This window comes from Macaca fascicularis, chromosome 3 (genome assembly GCF_037993035.2).
Source record: "Macaca fascicularis isolate 582-1 chromosome 3, T2T-MFA8v1.1".
Lineage (NCBI taxonomy): Eukaryota > Metazoa > Chordata > Mammalia > Primates > Cercopithecidae > Macaca > Macaca fascicularis.
Genome location: NC_088377.1, coordinates 127,336,619 through 127,357,911, shown reverse-complemented (window position 1 = coordinate 127,357,911; position 21,293 = coordinate 127,336,619). Strand labels below are relative to the sequence as shown.

The 21,293-nt window shown below is 36.8% G+C and overlaps 2 long non-coding RNA genes across 3 annotated transcripts in view; one reads left to right on the top strand and one right to left on the bottom strand.

The window, feature by feature from the left end:
* LOC135970200 (uncharacterized) overlaps positions 1 to 3,676 on the bottom strand; it is a 10,570-nt gene extending 6,894 nt beyond the window's left edge. The window contains exons 1-2 of the long non-coding RNA XR_010585782.1: positions 3,454 to 3,676; positions 2,622 to 2,720 (exon numbers count right to left, since the gene is read on the bottom strand). This is a non-coding gene — a long non-coding RNA (uncharacterized lncRNA). The remainder of the gene's footprint in view (positions 1 to 2,621; positions 2,721 to 3,453) is intronic.
* The window catches only part of LOC135970199 (uncharacterized), a 25,488-nt gene extending 4,195 nt beyond the window's left edge, over positions 1 to 21,293 (top strand). For both annotated transcript variants that reach the window (XR_010585780.1, XR_010585781.1), the window contains 2 exons: positions 16,727 to 16,891; positions 20,161 to 21,293. This is a non-coding gene — a long non-coding RNA (uncharacterized lncRNA). The remainder of the gene's footprint in view (positions 1 to 16,726; positions 16,892 to 20,160) is intronic.

The following is a 21,293-nucleotide window of genomic DNA, read 5'->3' as shown; positions in this document are numbered from 1 at the left end:
GAAATAGAAAGCCAGAGAGATTAAGTGACTTTTTAAAAGTCACTTAGCTGGTAATTGATGGAAGGTTGATTCAAATCAAGGCTGATTGATTCAACATGTGAGCTCTTTCTGCCCCATTTCTGCTTACATCTCTGGCTCCAGACTTTGATGTTCGGCCAATAAGAGACTTTTTCAGAGTGGTAGAAAGCCATTTTCTACTAATCTAAAATAAGGATTCCTGCATGGAGATAAAATTGAATATTATTTTTTCCTATTATTTTTGATAGAAAGTCATTTCCTACTAATCTAAAATAAGAATCCCTGCATGGAGATAAAATTTAATATTTTTTCCTATTATTTTTGAAACATCTTCGACACTTTCCTAAGGGAAAAATGTGGGTAGACAGCATCATTCTTATCTTTTTTTTTCTTCTACCATCTGCCCTTCACAATTCAATGAAGGAAACTGTACATTTCAGTGGGAAGATTCTATTTTTCTACTACTACAAGACAGCCTTATCTTCTGCATATCATTCATTTTTGAAGCTGTAAACTGGCTGAATTATTTAGTCTTTTCAATGTTAAAACTAGAAATTTTGCTCCCAAATTAAAGAATATCAGGAATACAAAGGAGAACAGGAAAATCTGAGATTCTTTTCATTTAAGATCAATGAATTATTTGGTTATACAGATATTTGAAATATAGTTAACAGATATCAAAAAGAAGTCCTGGGTTGCATTCAGTCATGGCTGCCACAGATGTCAAAACTTCACATGTGGGATTAAAGATTGTCCACAGTAGGGAACAAGAGAGTTTGGAGTTCTTTAAGGATTCTGCGGTCTTACTATTAAGCAAAAGTCTGGCATTTTAGATCTCTTATAGCTGTTGAGAAGAATTGAACCGTCATTCTTGAATCATATTTGCTACAGTACTACCTGATGACTAAAGTAAAGGCTCAAAACTTCAGCTGTATCTAGGAAGGTTTTGGGATCCTCGGTTCCTTGAACTTTTTGAACTACAAAGTGCATATTATTCCCATTCACCAGAATTTAGCTCTGGGGAAACAAACACGGGAGAAGGAGTTTTCATGAAATAGATTTTCCAGGTTAATTACTTGAACTGTTGTATAAAGAACTCAGAAAAAAAAAATGTGTATGCATACAAAGCATACATTTTAAAAACCTAGTGACTACTGATCATGGAGCAAGAACACAGAAAGAGAGAAGACAGTTCTATAGGCTTCCCACATATACCTCAACACCTGGCCTCTGGGCCCTGTGATGAGAACGCTGAAACACAAATGAATCTGAACAGGGACACTACATACAAATACTGAATTATATGCTACATAAAGGTTTTTAAATGCACCAGGCCTGGGAAGAACCCCAAATGAATAGAAACTGTAGCAAATGTATCTAACTGTATTAAAAATGAGTAACGGAACACTATAGGAGGTGTAAAAGAACTAACCTAAGTTATTTTGGAAAGCAATATTTTGACTGAATAGTATGAGGCTAAAGACAAAAAGAACTGCATACAAATAATGTACTTTCCTTAGTAAATTTGTTCCTAAATGGGTACAGATTCATATTTCAGAAGCTATTTTCTTTGTATGCTAGGGTTGAAAAAATACATGCATGTACTGAAGACCACGAGAGCCAGTTTTCTCTTAGTCTATGATAGAAGTTATATATAAGAAAAGGGATAGCTAGAATAAACCCTGTAGTATTGGATTGGAGTTGTAGATATCAATATGAATTCATAGTTGTTAAAAATAAATGCAGACATAAACAAACATATGTGTATACGTGAACCAGTGTAATATACGTATTCTGAAATCATGTTCACTGACAGGTACTAAAAGTAGTGACACTCTGTTAGTAGTAAGCACACCTACACCCAGATTTTTGTTTCTAATGCCATTATATAATAAAAGGAACCAGAACTCCTTGGAGATATAGTTGATTCCAGGACTGGTACAGAAAATATACAAGATAAGACTTTAGCCTCATGCAGCAGCAGGAAGTAAGACAGTACTCAAAAAAGAATAGGGCACGTTGAAAGGGCACGGAGCCAAATGGAAAAGATCCCAATGCCCAAAGCTAGAAAAATTTACAAAAGGAAAAAATATAATTGGATTATAATCCATAGAATAAAATAAATATCTGTGGTGTCATAGTGATAAAGATAAGTATTTGAGTAGATACATAAATACAGGAGAAGAGGCAGCTCTTCTTTAGAAAAATATTCCAATTAATAAGTAAAGAAGGAATGAGGGAAATAGAAAATCACCATTAGAACACCATTAATGAATACTGAAATTGTTGGCTAAAAGTATGAGGAGAAATAATATTTGCATTTGAAAGGAACTCTTACAAAATATTTATTAATTAAAAAAGAAATATAGTAACTTTAGAGTAGAGAAAACTGGGAGACGCCACTTTTAGAAAGTGATCCAGGTCAACACAACCAATAATTAGATATATTGACATCATACATGCTATACATATATTGACCTGATACTACACAGAGAGGGGCACATCACTTCTGTAGTATTCTTGCCAAAAATGCATAATCTCAATCTAATCATGAGAAACATCAAATAGAACCAAATTGATAGAAATTCTACACAATAGCTGACCTGGACTCTTCAGAAGTGTCTGTTGTATCTGATGTCACAGATCAGAGGAAACCATAAAGACATCACAAATAAATGAGACGTGATATCCTGATTAGGACCCTGGAACATAAACATAACATTAAAAGAAAAATTGATGAAATTTGAATAATGTCTGTAATTTAATTAATAGCAGTGTAACAATGTTAACTTTTTGGTTTTGACCATTAAAGCAACTGTATTTTTCTATTTTTATAACTTTTCTGTAAGTAATGTTGTTACAAAACAAAAAGCTTTTAAAAATTGAAATAAAATGTACCAGAATATTGAGAATAGGTATCTTTGGAAAGTGAAAGTGCAGATGATTCTTATTTTTTCCTTAATTTTGTTTTCCAAAATCTCTACAATAAGCATGTAATATTTAGAAAATGCATTACTATTTTTATTTTAGGCCAGGAAATCCCTTATATATGGCTTTAGTTGTAAAAAATTAACAAATTGTGTTTTAATTTTAAAAAATAATGCAAAAATGTTTATATGACATATTAGAAAGTGTCTTAAGCTTTAACAACAAAGGAGATTCCACTCCAGTTAATGCTATTTTTTGCATAGATACTTAAATTGTCGTTAAGTCTTCCTTTATGTTTTAATTTTTACAAGCATACTGCTTACCATTTTTGAAAACCAAGATGATCCCAGATATAATGGGTATAAATGGAAAATGCTACTTTCTCTTGAGTAATTGAAGAATGTCATGATGTTCTCTTTTAATATCATGCTCAATCACACCTACCAGATATGATTTTTAATTTTCAAAATATTATGAGACTATGAAATGTACTTGTTAAAAACTTACTTCTTTCTTGGAAGATTTGGAAGGCTTCAGAGTCATTATTTTGACATATCATTATATAATTCTGCAGCTGTGATAGATGGCACTGAAAGTAAGCCTGCTTTTTTTTTTAAAGCTTCTGGACAAATGCTGAGCAACAGTCAAAATTAACAGAAGAAGACTTTCATTGCTATTGGTGAAATCCCTGGAACCTGAAGCATTCACTGTAAAAACAGATGGAGATCTTAGTTTCTAAATAATTTGAAAAAAAATTAAACTTGAAGTAAATGTACTCTCAGAAGAGTTACAGAAAAACTGAGCAGGTATTGAGAGAATTAATGGAAGGTTTATGTGATAGAAAACTTTCTAAGTCATTATTTTATCCTTGCTTCCCTCCAACCCCTTCACATCCAGAACTACTTTTCACAGGATACATTTTAAAGATATCTATTTAAAGTGTGTGTCTGTGTGTGTGTGTGTGTGTGTGTGTAAACATACATTCAGCATCTGCAAAGCACAATAAAGCAAAACATAATAAAATGAAGTATACATGTACTCACTTAAAGTGGCACAGTGACCTTTTCAACATAAGCATGTTTGATACTGTCATTTTTATTTAAACTAGTAAAGCTTGAAAGCCGGCAGGTTCTCCGAACAATAGTTTTCAGGTAAATAAAAAATGTAATTTTATCGTTCTTTAAAAATAGCAATGAACATAGCATTACAGTGCTGCTTTTTTGCCTCATATTGCATCTCACCTCGTCCACATGTGTTTAACAAAACATTGCCACATCAGAATCATAGTTTTATTATTTCTAATGAGGACAGCTAAACAAAAATGTTAAGTGTGACCCTAACTCTTGCTGTGAGATTTTTGGTTGTTGCTTTGTTTGTTTGTTTTTTGGGTTTCATCATGTTAGGAGTTCAATATTATAGTTAAATGAATTACATCTTCTGTAGTAATGAGTAGATAATATTTCATTATTGTATATTGACACAAATTTATTCAATCATCTCATCGAATATTTAATTTTTCATGTCATAGGACTATATATTTCTTCTGCATTTTACAGTGGTTAGAAAAACCTGACTTTAACAATTATTCACATAAATATATTTTCTAAGGAACTGTGGTATTTTCTACTGTTTTTAAATTTTTAGGTAAAAGAGGTGATAAGATTTTACTATTTGCGTCCAATTATGGCTCCAGAAATTTCTGTATGGAAGGAACTAAGGGGAACCCATCTGACTGGAAAGAGGGATTGAGTGAGAACCTGAAACTATGTTTGCATAACACTTTAAATAAAACTGGAGAAATACCAAGTGCCAAATTTAAAAATTGGCTTCTGATATTTGGAAAGCTTCCATAACTTGTATAAGGTTAAATTCCTATCTGGGCTCCATCCTTATAACTGTAAAACCTATGAGCTTATGTTCCTAGTAGGATGTTAAGGGAATGTTGGAAACCTCCTATTATTGCTGGAGGAACCCGTTTCCCACCCTATGACTACAGGAGGGCTCAAAGGAGAGCTTCTCGGAATCTGTTTAGAGCTGTGACCCCTAAGGAAAGGCCCCATGAGGCCAACATCATCCTGATACCAAAGACTGGCAGAGACACAACAAAAAAACAGAATTTTAGACCAATATCCCTGATGAACAGCGATGCAAAAATCCTCAACAAAATACTGGCAAACCGAATCCAGCAGCACATCAAAAAGCTTATCCACCATGATCAAGTGGGCTTCATCCCTGGGATGCAAGGCTGGTTCAACATATGCAAATCAATAAATGTAATCCAGCATATAAACAGAACCAAAGACCAAAACCACATGATTGCATTCCCTTTGAAAACTGGCACAAGACAGGGATGCCCTCTCTCACCACTCCTATTCAACATAGTGTTGGAAGTTCTGGCTGGGGCAATCAGGCAAGAGAAAGAAATAAAGGGTATTCAGTTAGGAAAAGAAGAAGTCAAATTGGCCCTGTTTGCAGATGACATGATTGTATATTTAGAAAACCCCATCGTCTCAGCCCAAAATCTCCTTAAGCTGATAAGCAACTTCAACAAAGTCTCAGGATACAAAATCAATGTGCAAAAATCACAAGCATTCTTACACACCAGTAACAGAGAGCCAAATCATGAATGAACTCCCATTCATAATTGCTTCAAAGAGAATAAAATACCTAGGAATCCAACTTACAAGGGATGTCAAGGACCTCTTCAAGGAGAAGTACAAACCACTGCTCAGTGAAATAAAAGAGGAAACAAACAAGTGGAAGAACATACCATGCTCATGGATAGGAAGAATCAATATCGTGAAAATGGCCATACTGCCCAAGGTAATTTATAGATTCAATGCCATCCCCATTAAGCTACCAATTACTTTCTTCACGGAATTGGAAAAAACTGTTCTAAAGTTCATATGGAACCAAAAAAGACCCTGCACAACCAATACAATCCTAAGTCAAAACAACAAAGCTAGAGGCATCACACTACCTGACTTCAAACTATACTACAAGATTACAGTAATCAAAACAGCATGGTACTGGTACCAAAACAGAGATATAGAACAATGGAACAGAACAGAGCCCTCAGAAATAATACCACACATCTACAACCATTTGATCTTTGACAAACCTGACAAACACAAGAAATGGGAAAAGGATTCCCTATTCAATAAATGATGGTGGAAAAATTGGCTAGCCATAAGTAGAAAGCTGAAACTGGATCCTTTACTTACTCCTTATACGAAAATTAATTCAAGATGGATTAGAGACTTAAATGTTAGACCTAAAACCATAAAAACCCTAGAAGAAAACCTAGGTAATACCATTCAGGACATAGGCATGGGCAAGGACTTCATGTCTAAAACACCAAAAGCAACAGCAACAAAAGCCAAAATTGACAAATGGGATCTAATTAAACTGAAGAGCTTGTGCACAGCAAAAGAAACTACCATCAGAGTGAACAGGCAACCTACAGAATGGGAGAAAATTTTTGCAATCTACTCATCTGACAAAGGGCTAATATCCAGAACCTACAAAGAACTCAAACAAATTTACAAGAAAAAAACAAACAACCCCATCAAAAAGTGGGCAAAGGATATGAACAGACACTTCTCAAAAGAAGATATTCATACAGCCAACAGACACATGAAAAAATGCTCATCATCACTAGCCCTCACAGAAATGCAAATCAAAACCACAATGAGATACCATCTCATACCAGTTAGAATGGCAATCATTAAAAAGTCAGAAAACAACAGGTGCTTCAAAGAGAATAAAATACCTAGGAGAGGATGTGGAGAAATAGGAACACTTTTACACTGTTGGTGGAACTCTAAACTAGTTCAAGCATTGTGGAAAACAGTGTAGCAATTCCTCAAGGATCTAGAACTAGAAATACCATTTGACCCAGCCATCCGATTACTGGGTATATATCCAAAGGATTATAAATCATGCTGCTATAAAGACACATGCACACGTATGTTTATTGCAGCACTATTCACAATAGCAAAGACTTGGAATCAACCCAAATGTCCATCAGTGACAGACTGGTTAAGAAAATGTGGCATATATACACCATGGAATACTATGCAGCCATAAAAAAGGATGAGTTCGTGTCCTTTGTAGGGACATGGATGCAGCTGGAAACCATCATTCTCAGCAAACTATCGCAAGAACAGAAAACCAAACACTGCATGTTCTCACTCGTAGGTGGGAATTGAACAATGAGAACACTTGGACACAGGAGGGGGAACATCACACACCGGGGCCTACTTTGGGGGGGTGATAACAATAGGAGATATACCTAATGTAAATGACAAGTTAATTAGTGCAGCACACCAACATGGCACATGTATACATATATAACAAACCTGCACGTTGTGCACATGTACCCTGGAACTTAAAGTATAATAAAAATAAATAAATAAATAAAACAGATAAATCAAAAAAGGAAAGGCCCCATGCCTTGAACCAGGATAGAATCTCTCTTCACAAAGCCCACAATGCTGGTGGTGCATAGTAGAATTGTGCTGGGCAACTCTGCTGCCTAAATGTTGCCTAAATGGTAAACTCTAGGGTGCATGCTTCTTCTCTCTCTTCTCTCTCATCTCTTTCTTTTCATACTGAATTTGAAAGCATATATTTGCTGAGTTTTTTGCCTGCCAGTCTAAGTCATTGTTTAGCCTTCATTGACTTTGTTACAGAATGCATTCTAATTAGATAAACCCCAAACAGATGTTACAGATCACGAGTAATAGCTCTGTATAAGTGTAACTAATTCGAGAAAGAATTAAAAATTGGTTAATAAATGAATCCTCATATTTTAAATTACTTACTTAATAGGATTTAAAGGTTAGAATAAAAACCCTATGTTTTGGTCATTTACTCACTTCTGTCTGGCACAAGATTCAGACCTCAGCTCTCCATTCCTCTCTCTCTAGCTCTTATTCTTGGCCATGAGACCAATCCTCACAGGTCCTTCCACAATTTAGGAAGGATGCAGAAGCTTCCTTCCTAAATTGGAACTCCCACTTTGACCACTCTCCTTTGTAAACAGAAATAAAACTGAATTCTGCATGTTGTCCCAGAGGCCAGATGCTTGTGTCAGTCTTCCATTCTTCCAGCTGGAAAACATCTCTGAAACTTTCTTTACTGAACACCCCATCAAATTTATTGACCAGGACCTGTGGAGTCTTTCTTTGTGATGGTTTCATTGACTCCTTTACATGATTATATGCCACTTGCCCACTTAGGAACCTTCAATTCCCCATGTGTACAGGCTCAAATTCCAGCTGCTTACTAGTATGGGAGGCCATAATCGAATGTTTCTTTTACTCAAACTCTCTGTCCTAGACTCTTTGTTATTGTCTCAAAATGTAGCATCTGCAACTTTGTCTCTTTCTTTCTTCCCCGCCCCCAGGACAGGGTGTCACTCTGTTGCCCAGGGTGGAGTGCAGTGGCATGATTGGCTTACTGCAGCTGTGACCTCTGAGGCTAAATGATCCTCCCATCTCTCAGCCTCTCCATAGCTGGGGCTAAAGGCGTGTACCATGATGCCTTGCTAATTTTGTATTTTTTTGTTGAGAGAGGTTTTGCAATGTGGCCCAGGCTGGTCTGGAGCTCCTGGGCTCAAGTAATCTGCCCACCTTGGCCTCCCAAAGTGTTGGGATTACAGGCGTGAGCCACTGTGCCTGGCCTGCAATCTCATTTCTAAATCTTTGCTCAGACCAGCACTTCCACTTGGAAAGATCTCTCTGGTTCTCTTCATCTATCTCATTCCTGCATTTCCTATACAATACTGCCCACGTTTCATTTCCCTCTTGATGCATTTCTCGTTACATTATCATACATTGTTAGAGTTTCTGAACTCTCTAAGAATTTGCCTTTACTAGTCTGCTGGCTTGTTTGACTGTATTCATATGCTTCCTTTTTCTATTTAATATCTTGTTTAAATTTTCAGTTTATAACTTATTTAAAGTAAAAAACCATGTGCCCATTTCTTGAGTTTTAGTAGTTTAAAAATTACTTTAATATGCGAACTTACATCATGAAAATTAAGGGATATCAGTCAGAGTTTGATGTTAGAAAAAATGGCTTTGACAAACTTTTACACAAAATGAATCTGTCTGAAGGGAGTCCACATATTCATTCTGGAAGCTTGCAGATCATGAATAAAAAATGGATAAGGACAAATGAAGGTTGGCCAGAGAATAAGAAGCATAGATGGCCATGGCTCAAGGCCACCCAATCACTGGAGCTTCCACTAGTGGAAACTTAGGATACTGTCTTCTCATGTCTGCCAGACTGTTCAGCACTAAATGCTCAAGGCCTCTGCCACTGGATGCCACACCTATCCCTGCAAAATAATTGATGCTGCTCCTTCTGCCATTGATAGTTTTTCAGATTCCTGAATCTTTGGAAGTACAGTTGGTGGTATCCAACTGATCAGGTCTGCATTCTGAGCCTACATCTGGCTTTCAGGAAGACAGGAAGGGAGGATCTTCAATCCCTTTGGCTTCTGGAGTGGGAAGGGACACACACACAACCAGGAAATGTCTCATAATAGGAAGGATTGTCTGGATGCTGGGTACCTAAAAATAGCCAATGTCTAACACACAGGCCTAGCTGTGCCACTGTTCAGTGCAATGACAGGGACTTACCACCAACTTTAAAATGTTTTATACATACTTTTCTATAAAAGTATATTTTTATTTACTGAAAGCAGTGACATTTTCCCATAAGTGTCATATAATAAATTAGTGAACTTTAACATTCTATCCTAATCTTCATAACCTTGTCTGCCTTTAAACATGACTGATAGATGGGAATGGTAATGTCAGCAAGAACCTTCCTTCTCCCCATGGCACATCAGCAACCACATATGAACCAATTCTTTTTGTGAGAACTTCAGAAACTAATTGAAGGGCTCCTGCACTCCAGGCAAGGATGAGACCAGCACATTGAAGCCAGTAAGAAAATTTGACTCTCCTTCTCACCATAATCCCTACCCCCAGCATACTGCCATATGATTGGGAGGAAGTTTCCATCTCCCAGCTTCTCCCTGGGGAGTTAAGGAAAGGACTGGATCATATATTCAATGTTCTAATTCTTCTGAGGGTTGCTCAAGGAACTGGCTTCTGTATCATTGGTCTTAAGGTTCTGACCAGACCCAATGTACTCTAGATGCCTGGGAACCACTGAGAAAGAACAAAGACTGTGATTCAGTGCAGCCCACATGCACTTGCCATAGCCCCTCCACCTGGTTCAGTGCAAAGCAAGTGATAATAATAAAAAAAAATTAAAAAAACAAACAAACAAACAAACCCAGATTCCACCTTCTGCCTGAGGAGGGAAAGAGTTGGACCATGTGAGCAATATTCCAAATTTTCCTACCTATAAGAAATAGATAAATTCCTAGAAACCTACAACCTACCAATACTGAATCATGAAGAAATGGAAAACCTAAACAGATCTATAACTTGTATGGAGATTGAATCAAGAATCAGAAACCTCCCAACAAAGAAAAGCCCAGAATCAGATGACTTCACTGGTGAACTCTACCAATATATAAAGAATTAATGTCAATCCTTCTCAAACTCCCTCAGAAAATTGAATAGAAGGGAAGACTTCCAAATCCGTTTTGCAGGACCAGCATTATCCTGACACCAAAGCCAAAGACACTACTTTTTAACAACAGCAAGGAAAAACAACTATAGGCCAACAATCTTGATGATCACAGATGCAAAATTTCTCACCAAAAAACTAGCAAATTAAATTGAACAGCATATTAAAAGAATGAATCATACACCAGGATCAAGTGAAATTTATCCTTGGGATACAAGGATGGTTCAACATACAAAAATCAATTAACATGATACACAATATTACCAAGATGAAGGATAAAAATCACATGAGAAAAGCATTTGATAACATTTAACACACTTCCATAATAACTCTCAAAGAACTAGCAGTAGAAATAAATTACTTCAACTAATAAAGGCCATACACGGAAAGCCCACAGCCAGCATTATATTCAATGGGAAAAATTGAAATATTTTCCTTTAGGATCCAGAACAAGGCCAGAATACCCACCATTGCCACTTCTACTCAATATGATACTGGAAGTCCTAGTGAGAGCAATCAGTCAAGGAAAACTTTTTAAACGCATCCGTATCAGAAAGGAAGAAGTAAAACTGTCTGTGTTTGCTGATAATGTGATCTTATATATGTTGGAGTTCTCGTTTTACCATTTTTTTTTCTTTGAAGTGAAAGGCAAAGAAGTTTTTACTGCAATGCAAAAGTACACACTCAAGAGTTCAAGTGTAATTGAGAAAGTCGCCATTTACCTATCTTAGTATCACTTTTAGTTTTCTGTTTTTTGTCTCTGGGTTTCATTTTAGATAGTTTCTTCAATTCTGCCACCTGGAGATGTCCCCTTCTTTCATTTATTCCTATATGAATGTTTTGTTAATATTTGTAGTATTTTATCTGTCATTTCTGTGTGTTTGCTGTTGGGGGTGTAGACACAAATTCAGCCTACCTTTGTAAATTTCTCCTAACTGCTTTTCATAGTGACCAACTCTTCCTGGTCTGTGCAGGATTTTCTCAGTTTCAGCACTAGAAGTCACATGCCCTGGGAAATCTCTCAGTCCTCTGCAAACTGGGATGATTGGTCATTGAATTGCTTCTATCATTCCACATTGTGAGAGAAGCAAAAGGTCATTAATTGTTTGCATTACTTCAGTAGTGGATTGTCTATGAATTCTTATAAATAGCAAAAAGCTATCATGTTCTCTCAAGTAAAATATTTTCCAAGTACTGCTTTGGCCCACATTTCCTGAAAAACAAAGCCTGATTCAAAAGCTTATTGGGAAGTAAATCTCGGAAAACAGCAGCAAGGCAGAGAAGAAAGGGGACCAAAATGCAAAGAGAGCATACTACTAAGCTGTCCATAGCCTCAAAGGAAACACAGTAGGTTTCTGGTTCTCATATAAATTCTCCAGAAGGGCAATTCCTGGAATTCAAGTAATGTATCAACTGGCTGCTGCCTGTCTCTTTGTCTTTCATTGGTTGAAGTCCTCCTAGAAGTCATTAAATCCATCGTACTTCCAGGTAGCATTCCCAGGCAGCCACTGGAGAAGTAACACCTTCTCTTTCCCCAGTCTGGTGATAGAGCAGGTGTTGCCGTCAGTAGTGACAATGGGAACTGATCCAAGGGTGTGCATGGCAGTGGCAGAAGTCACAGCATTAAACTGTAAGACCAGTGGTCAGTGCCAGGGTCCTTCCAGCTGGGAAACAAAGGAAGTGGGGGATTGTGGGGAGAGTGGATAGGCGAAGCTGAGTGGCTGTGGTATGACTCAGAGTCTGGATCTGATACAGATATTAAATAAAAACTACTCCCTCTTTATCCCACCACACATCTATTCGCATCTGCTGTATTGCTTAATTGTAGTGATGAATGTAAACATCTTCAGCTATGTCACAACCTGCTAAAGGCAGGATTTTATATATATTTTTCTATGATATCTAGTAGACTATTGACAGAAGCTTAATAAATATTTTATGAAATCATGGCACACTGCTTGAAATATGACTCTATATAGATCAGTCTATAATTATGAAGCTCATTGTAATATGTGACTTTCTAGCAAATAGAAACATAGTATAAGATGATAGTTCCAATGGTCTTGGAAGCCAGGAATTCTCTCTCACTCTGGCATCCCATTATAATTGACAACTCTCAGTCATAAACAAATTTACTTACCTGGGTGTCTAGAACTCTGTAATTTGGTGATTCTGGTTCAGCTGCCCCTTACTTTATGAATTTATTTGTTCATTCAGTCCACTGGGTTTCTACTATGTGCCAGATACTATATTGGGCTTGGATAATAAAGATTAAATGTGTATACATCCTGTCCTTGCCCTCAAGAGACTGAAAGTATAGTTGGGAATTTATTCTCCACATGGAATGCTCCGTGTCTTTGTGCCCATCAAATGTCCTTCTTCTTGTAAAGATATTAGTCGTTGGATTAGGGCTCACCCTAATCCAGTGTGGCTTCATCTTAACTAGATTATATCTGCAAAGACACTATTTCCAAATAAGGTCATATTTTGAGGTTCTGAGGACATAAGAAATGAATAAATAATACAGAATTTTGTCCCTTGTCTCCAAGAGAGGGGATAGTTTTGCTTGTTTATTTAAATTGTGCTTAATACTGTAAACACCTCTACATATTTCAGTAAGAATATTTTTATTACTTCTGCTCGAGAAAAGAGTATATACATTTCTCATAATATGAAGGTTCTGATGTTCTTTAGCACTGACGTAATTGAGCCTACATTAGGGAAAGAACAGGGCAGATAAGGCATTCTTCAGACAATTCCCTCTTCTAGATCGAAAGTTGGTCCTGATGCCAAAAAATCAGTACCAGAAGGCCAGAGGTGGCCCAGGCCAGGAATTAAGAGAGTCATGGGGGATTCCCCATTTAGCATTCACTCAATGATTAAGGCATGACCCATGGCTTGATGATTATTTTTGACCTGTGATTTTCTGTTTTCCTATCACTAATAGAAAAAGTTATTTGGTGTCACGTTATTCTTCCCAATTCTAGTTGGAACACATCCTCCCTTTCACTTTTTCATGGAGTACATCTCTATTAATTATTTATTCATGCCATGGCAAGATTAACTCTTGTCTTTAAAACATTATTGCATTGGTAGTTCACCTCAATATATTGAATTCCCTAAAAAGACATGAACTGGTCTCTGATTCATGGGAAAAAAAATCGCCAAAACTTGCAATATTGTAGGGGACTAAAATTTATAATAGTTCCTCTACATTTAGGGATATATAATATGTTTTCTGAATCAGTGGCTAAGTTTGATATACATTCATGGACCTAAAAAAATTTAAGATGAAATTAAGATGAGCCATGACTCTGTACAAAATTGTAGTAGAAGAAAAATGCTTACAGAATTACACTATATCATTTGGAAAGGGTTAGTGTCTTCTTATTAGTGGGCCCTCATTTCAGAATATTTTCCTTGATTTTAGCCTCATTTCAGGTTCTTGCTTCTACTAATCTGGGTGCATTATTTACCCAATTCAATTCTTCAGTCACGCATTGCAAAAATGAAAAAAAAAGGAAAAGAAATAAAGTCTTTTGAGACAATATTCCCTAGAATATCCACAGAGCTGACTGCATTGGCTTTAGCTGGCACTCAGGAGAATGTGGTAGCCAGAGCCGTGTATTTTGCTGTCCAGAATCTCACTCTTGTGCATCTGGATTTTCATCCCAGGCACTCCTAGCCAACCCATGATGCTGCAATGACTGATGTCTTAGTTTCCTAGGGACTCTGACAAATTGGTGGCTGAAAACCACAGAAATTTATTATCCCACAGTTCAGGAGGTTAGAACTTCAAAATCAAGGTGTTGACAAGGCCATGCTCTTGCTGAGGGCTCATGGGTAGGACCCTTTCTTGCCTTCTCCTAGCTTCAGGTGGTTGCTGGCAATCCTTGGTGTTGCTTTGCTTGCAAGCATGTTGCTCAGTCTCTGCCTCTGTCTCCACATGGCATTCTCTGTGCCTCTGTGCCCATCAAATGTCCTTCTTCTTGTAAGTACATTAGTCATTGTATTACGGCTCACCCTAACCCAGTGTGGCTTGATCTTACCTAGATTATATCTGCAATGATGCTATTTCCAAATAAGGTCATATTTTGAGGTTCTGGGTGCACATGAATCTTTAGGAACCATTATTCAACTCAGTACATCTGAGAAGAGTTGGTGGACAACTATGTCAAACCTCTCAGTACTGTTAAAATGTCATTCTGCCAAATAGGTGAACATTAATTGTAACTTATTTGAGATGAAATTCCTTCTACTGAAAAAGGCCACTTCCTTTCCTGGAAATTGGATGAATCAGAAACAAAGATAAATGTCGTGGGTTAAAGAAAAATGTTGTAATTAGAGTAGCAAAACATAGCACTGATTAGCTTGTCATTCTTTCCTTTTGTGCTTCAATATGCCTATTTGTATAATGAACTACAAAATAGCTTCCAGATTGTGTTTGTAAATGCTTGATGGAAATTTAAATCAGAGCACTATAAAGCATTGCACGATTAAAAAAAAAAAGTTTTCAAAGAAAATCCAGATATAAATATGGCTAAATGAACAAATTTTTCTACCTAGAAAACTTAGTCATGTATTAGTACTATATTGCCTCACAGGACAAAAGAAAATACCAGGTATCATGGAGTTATACAGATTTTTTTGTGCCTAGTACAGTCTCTAGCCAAATTCAACTACTGATTTACACATCAAATTCAGAAGATAGGAGATTAAAATAGTTTGCTTTTTTCAGAAGCTATAAAGAATAGATATTCCCACTGTATATTTTGAAAATTCAAAATTTTTAATCAGGCTCAATTCCTAGCAAAATAGTCTTACTATCCCATTCTCTCACCTCTATAACTCTGCCCTTCCCCACACTGTCTCTGCCACCTTCCCCAACCATGCTCCCAACTCCAGAAAGTTAGAAATATGGCTACTGTTGCTGGTCCTCTTTCAACTTTATAATCTACCTTGAGTGTGGGAAGACTTTCTATAAAGTTTCATGCTGAGTTACAAAAACTGTGTGTGATTAAGAATGCAGGCTTTGGAAATAGACTGCCCGAATTCCAAACATTATGTGACTTTGAGTTGTTTAATGGCTCTGGGCCAGAATTTTATGCGCAAAATAAGGCTATTACTAATATTCACCTTAAGGATATTATGCAGGTTAAATGAACTAGATTACATAAAGTGTTCAGAACTGTCTCTCACCTAATAAATTGTTATTATTATTATTAACCTGTGTGATGCTGGTTTATAACAGAATAGTTCAAACTAAATAATGTATTCAAACTAAACTGTATTCAAGCTAAATAATGGAGAGTTTATATTCAAACTAAACTATATTATAATGTATTCAAACTATATTGTAATGTATTCAAACTGTTTTATAATGTATTCAAACTAAATTGTATTCAAACCAAAAAATGGAGAGTTTTAAGTACAAAACATCACCTCATATACTTAATATAAATGTGTTTTTAACAGAGCAATGATCCAGCTCTTATGAATGTTAGGTTGAGCTCAATGGAATAGGACTCAATGAATATGGACATGCCAACTAAATAAAAGACACAGTCATTCAAACAACACCCTCCAAACTGATAAGCAACTAAGGGATCAAGGCAGAAACACACAGCCAAGGACCTAGAGCATCTTAAGAGTTGGTGGTTGTAAAGTTAGCAATGGACCACAGTGGTCCTCCTGTGATATTGAGATTTAAATGTTTTATCTTTTTTCTTGCTCCCCTCACCCTATTATTCTGTCCTTACCATTTCTGTTGTTATCTTCTCAGCTAAAGTTAATGGTTAGAAATAATGAGAGTTGATGGTAGCCAGACAATAAAAACAAATCTGTTCGATTTTGTTATTCTACCTATGTGCATCCTCTTGATTCAGTTTGTCCTCAATTATCTCTCAATTATACCTGTGAACATGTGAAGGCCAGAAACTTGAATTTATAAAATAATGTTTGAATTAAATAGTGTCTCATTTTCAATTCAAAATTCTATAATCCATTGAATAGACTGGAAAGTTTTAGCTCTGAAAATCCATGGTAGACCTAAAGAGCTGAGTTTCTAAGTTGTTAATATTTGTTACTTGCCTTTCACAAACGAGAATGGATTGCCTGTTCTGAAAGTTGAAAACTGAAACTCTTTTCTCTGATTCCCTTTTATCAGCATAAGAAATGTGAAGAAAGGTGATGACTGCATCATCAATGGCAGCAAAATGTGAACTACTCACAGATGCTAAGCTAACTGGGTATGCCTAATTGCCAACACCAGGGATATGCCCCGCCTGTTGCTTGAATACATTCTTAATTTATGTGCCACTGAAATTCCCAGGTAAGATGTCACCACTTACATTGTGGGCTAAGTGGATTACACATCTTGCTGTAGGGCTTTGAGTAAAATGCAGACTTCTTGGCTAAGGTCCACAATGGACAACATATATGATGGTGGTCCCATAAGATTAATTGGAGCTGAAAAATTCCTTTCCCCTAGTAATGTTGTAGCCATTGTAACATTGCAAAAATTCCTGTAATCTAGTAATGTTGTACTCATTGTAACATTGCAAAAATTCCTATAATCTAGTGATGTAGCCATTGTAACATCACAGTGCAATGCATTACCTTTTCTATGATTAGATGTGTTCAGATACACAAACACTTCCCACTGTGTTACAATTGTCTACACTATTCGGTATAGTATATGCTGTACAGGTTTGTAGCCTGGAAGCAATGGGGTACACCTCATAGCCTAGGTGTACAGTAGAACATACCATGTAGGTTTGTGTATGCACACTCTAGGATGTTCTCATAAGGACGAAACCAATCACCTAACAATGCATTTCTCAGAATGTGTTTCTGAAACAAAATAGAAAAAAAAAATAGTTTTGTATCCTGAGACTTTGCTGAAGTTGCTTATCAGCTTAAGGAGATTTTGGGCTGAGACGATGGGGTTTTCTAAATATACAATCATGTCATCTGCAAACAGGGACAATTTGACTTCCTCTTTTCCTAATTGAATACACTTTATTTCTTTCTCTTTCCTGATTGCCCTGGCCAGAACTTCCAACACTATGTTGAATAGGAGTGGTGAGAGAGGGCAACCCTGTCTTATGCCAGTTTTCAAAGGGAAAGCTTCCAGTTTTTGGCCATTCAGTATGATACTGGCTGTGGGTTTGTCATAAATAGCTCTTATTATTTTGAGATATGTTCCATCAATACCAAATTTATTGAGAGTTTTTATCATGAAGGGCTGCTGAATTTTGTCAAAGGCCTTTTCTGCATCTATTGAGAGAATCATGTGGTTTTTGTCTTTGGTTCTGTTTATATGCTGGATTACATTTATTGATTTGCATATGTTGAACCAGCCTTGCATCCCGGGGATGAAGCCCACTTGATCATGGTGGATAAGCTTTTTGATGTGCTGCTGGATTCGGTTTGCCAGTATTTTATTGAGGATTTTTGCATCAATGTTCATCAGGGATAATGGTCTAAAATTCTTTTTTTGTTTTGTCTCTGCCAGGCTTTGGTATTAGGATGATGTTGGCCTCATAAAATGAGTTAGGGGGGATTCCCTCTTTTTATAATGATTGGAATAATTTCAGAAGGAATGGTACCAGCTCGTCTTTATACCTCTGGTAGAATTCGGCAGTGAATTCTTCTGGTTCTGGAGTTTTTTTGGTTGCTAGGCTATTAATTATTGCCTCAAAATCAATGTGCAAAAGTCACTATCATTCTTAAACACCAATAACAGACAAACAGAGAGCCAAATCATGAGTGAATTCCCATTCACAATAGCTTCAAAGAGAATAAAATACCTAGGAATCCAACTTACAAGGAATGTGAAGGACCTCTTCAAGGAGAACTACAAACCACTGCTCAATGAAATAAAAGAGGACACAAACAAATGGAAGAACATTCCATGCTCATGGATAGGAAGAATCGTGAAAATGGCCATATTGCCCAAGGTAATTTATAAATTCAATGCCATCCCCATTAAGCTACCAATTACTTTCTTCACAGAATTGGAAAAAGCTGCTTTAACGTCCATATGGAATCAAAAAAGAGCCTGCATTGCCAAGACAGTCCTAAACCAAAAGAACAAGGCTGGAGGCATCATGCTACCTGACTTCAAACTATACTACAAGGCTACAGTAACCAAAACAGCATGGAACTGATACCAAAACAGAGATATAGACCAATGAAACAGAGCAGAGCCCTCAGAAATAATACCACACATTTACAGTCATCTGATCTTTGACAAACCTGACAAAAACAAGTAATGGGAAAAGGATTCCCTATTTAATAAATGGTGGTGGGAAAACTGGCTAGCCATAAATAGAAAGCTGAAACTGGATCCCTTCCTTACACTTTATACAAAAATTAATTCAAGATGGATTAGAGACTTAAATATTAGACCTAAAACCATAAAAACCCTAGAAGAAAACCTAGGCAATACCATTCAGGACATAGGCATGGGCAAGGACTTCATGTCTAAAACACCAAAAGCAATGGCAACAAAAGTCAAAATTGAGAAATGGGATCTAATTAAACTAAAGAGCTTCTGCACAGCAAAAGAAGAGCTTCTGCACATCAGAGTGAACAGGCAACCTAAAGAATGGGAGAAAATTTTTGCAATCTACTCACCTGACAAAGGGCTAATATCCAGAACCTAGAAAGAACTCAATCAAATTTACAAGAAAAAAACAAACAACCCCATCAAAAAGTGCGCAAAGGATATGAACAGACACTTCTCAAAAGAAGACATTTATGCAGCCAACAGACACATGAAAAAATGCTCATCATCACTCGCCATCAGAGAAATGCAAATCAAAACCACAATGAGATACCATCTCACACCAGTTAGAATGACAATCATTAAAAAGTCAAGAAACAACAGGTGCTGGAGAGGATGTGGAGAAATAGGAACACTTTTACACTGTTGGTGGGACTGTAAACTAGTTCAACCATTGTGGAAGACAGTGTGGAGATTCCTCAAGGATATAGAACTAGAAATACCATTTGACCCAGCCATCCCATTACTGGGTATATATCCAAAGGATTATAAATCATGCTGCTATAAAGACTCATGCACACGTATGTTTATTGCAGCCCTATTCACAATAGCAAAGACTTGGAACCAACCCAAATGTCCATCAGTGACAGACTGGATTAAGAAAATGTGGCACATATACACCATGGAATACTATGCAGCCATAAAAAAGGATGAGTTCATGTCCTTTTTAGGGATATGGATGCAGCTGGAAACCATCATTCTCAGCAAACTATCACAAGAACAGAAAACCAAACACCACATGTTCTCACTCATAGGTGGGAATTGAACAATGAGATCACTTAGACACTGGAAGGGTAACATCTCACACCGGGGCCTGTTGTGGGGTGGGGGGAGGGGGGAGAGATAGCCTTAGGAGATAAACCTAATGTAAATGATGAGTTAATTAGTGCAACACACCAACATGGCACATGTATACGTATATAACAAACCTGCACGTTGTGCTCATGTACCCTAGAACTTAAAGTATAGCAAAAAATAAAAATTTTTAAAAAAGTTTTTTTTTTTTTTTTTTTTGTTTTTTTTTAATCTAGGCTTTCGGGAATGAAATGCCTGACTCACTGGATCAGCTTGGGTCAGAGATACTGATAAACCTCTTATGCCTTGAAATTGTAATGGAACGCAAGTTCAGCCATTTGCCACTTGAGAAGCCGAATACACAAGAGGTGAGGTATAGTGGAAGGAAAGCAGCTGTATTAATCAAATGCCGGCAGTTGAGGAAATGACTGGGTTTATGCCTCTACAAAACCATTTCAAATTTTTGGGCTGACTGTGGGGGTTTAAAAAAAGAAACTTGCAGGAGTTGTGCAAGGTGCAGGTCTGCACGTCTTGTTCCAATGACTATCTTGAATTATTGTCTACCTGAACAGAATCCAAGCTGGTATCATCTTCACTGTGGCTGGGTCATAGATTATCCCCTCTGAGTTAATTTCTAGATGTGGGAGAGTTCTACAGCTGGGTTTCCATATCTAGTTTGCTTCTAGAGTAGCCCCGGAAGTTTCTAAACAAGCATATCATTAAATAAGTGTGATGGTGCTAGGGAGCATCTGGTGGGAAAGGGAGAGAAACAGAGTTTTAAAGTCATTTCAAGGCTATGTTCTGAGTTTAGAGAAAAAAAGGTTTTTAAGTGCATTTTAAAACTAAGATACTTGATTACAAAATGTGAATTTTGATGGAAGAGGAAGAATATTAAACAGCTTTCCTCAATTGTTCTTCCACTTGTGCCTGAGTAAGTGGCATCCATACTTGACCCTATAGACATGGCATTCAATTTTAACCCATCTTCCCTCAGCTTTACAATAGGGAAAATCGTAAGAAGAATTTTAATTTAGCAATAATTTTTGGCCCCCAATTAATCGAATGGCTAAAATATTGTACCTCTAATACTCAAAGAAGCTCAGCTAGTAAGTAAACTTGGTATGTTATTAATCAAGCCATACATTTTTATTCAGGGCTTTTTATGGTCTCAGCACTGGAATTTTAATGAGAGGTGATTAAAAAGATATGTTCTCTAGTAGAAAAGATGAAAACCAAAGCATCAATTTATTCAACAAACACTTGTTGGGATCTACTACTGTGCCAAGTGCTTAATGGAAAACATGGGTGTTTAACATAAGGTCCTTTATGTTGGTACACACCAAATATGTCTTTCCTAAATGAATTAAAC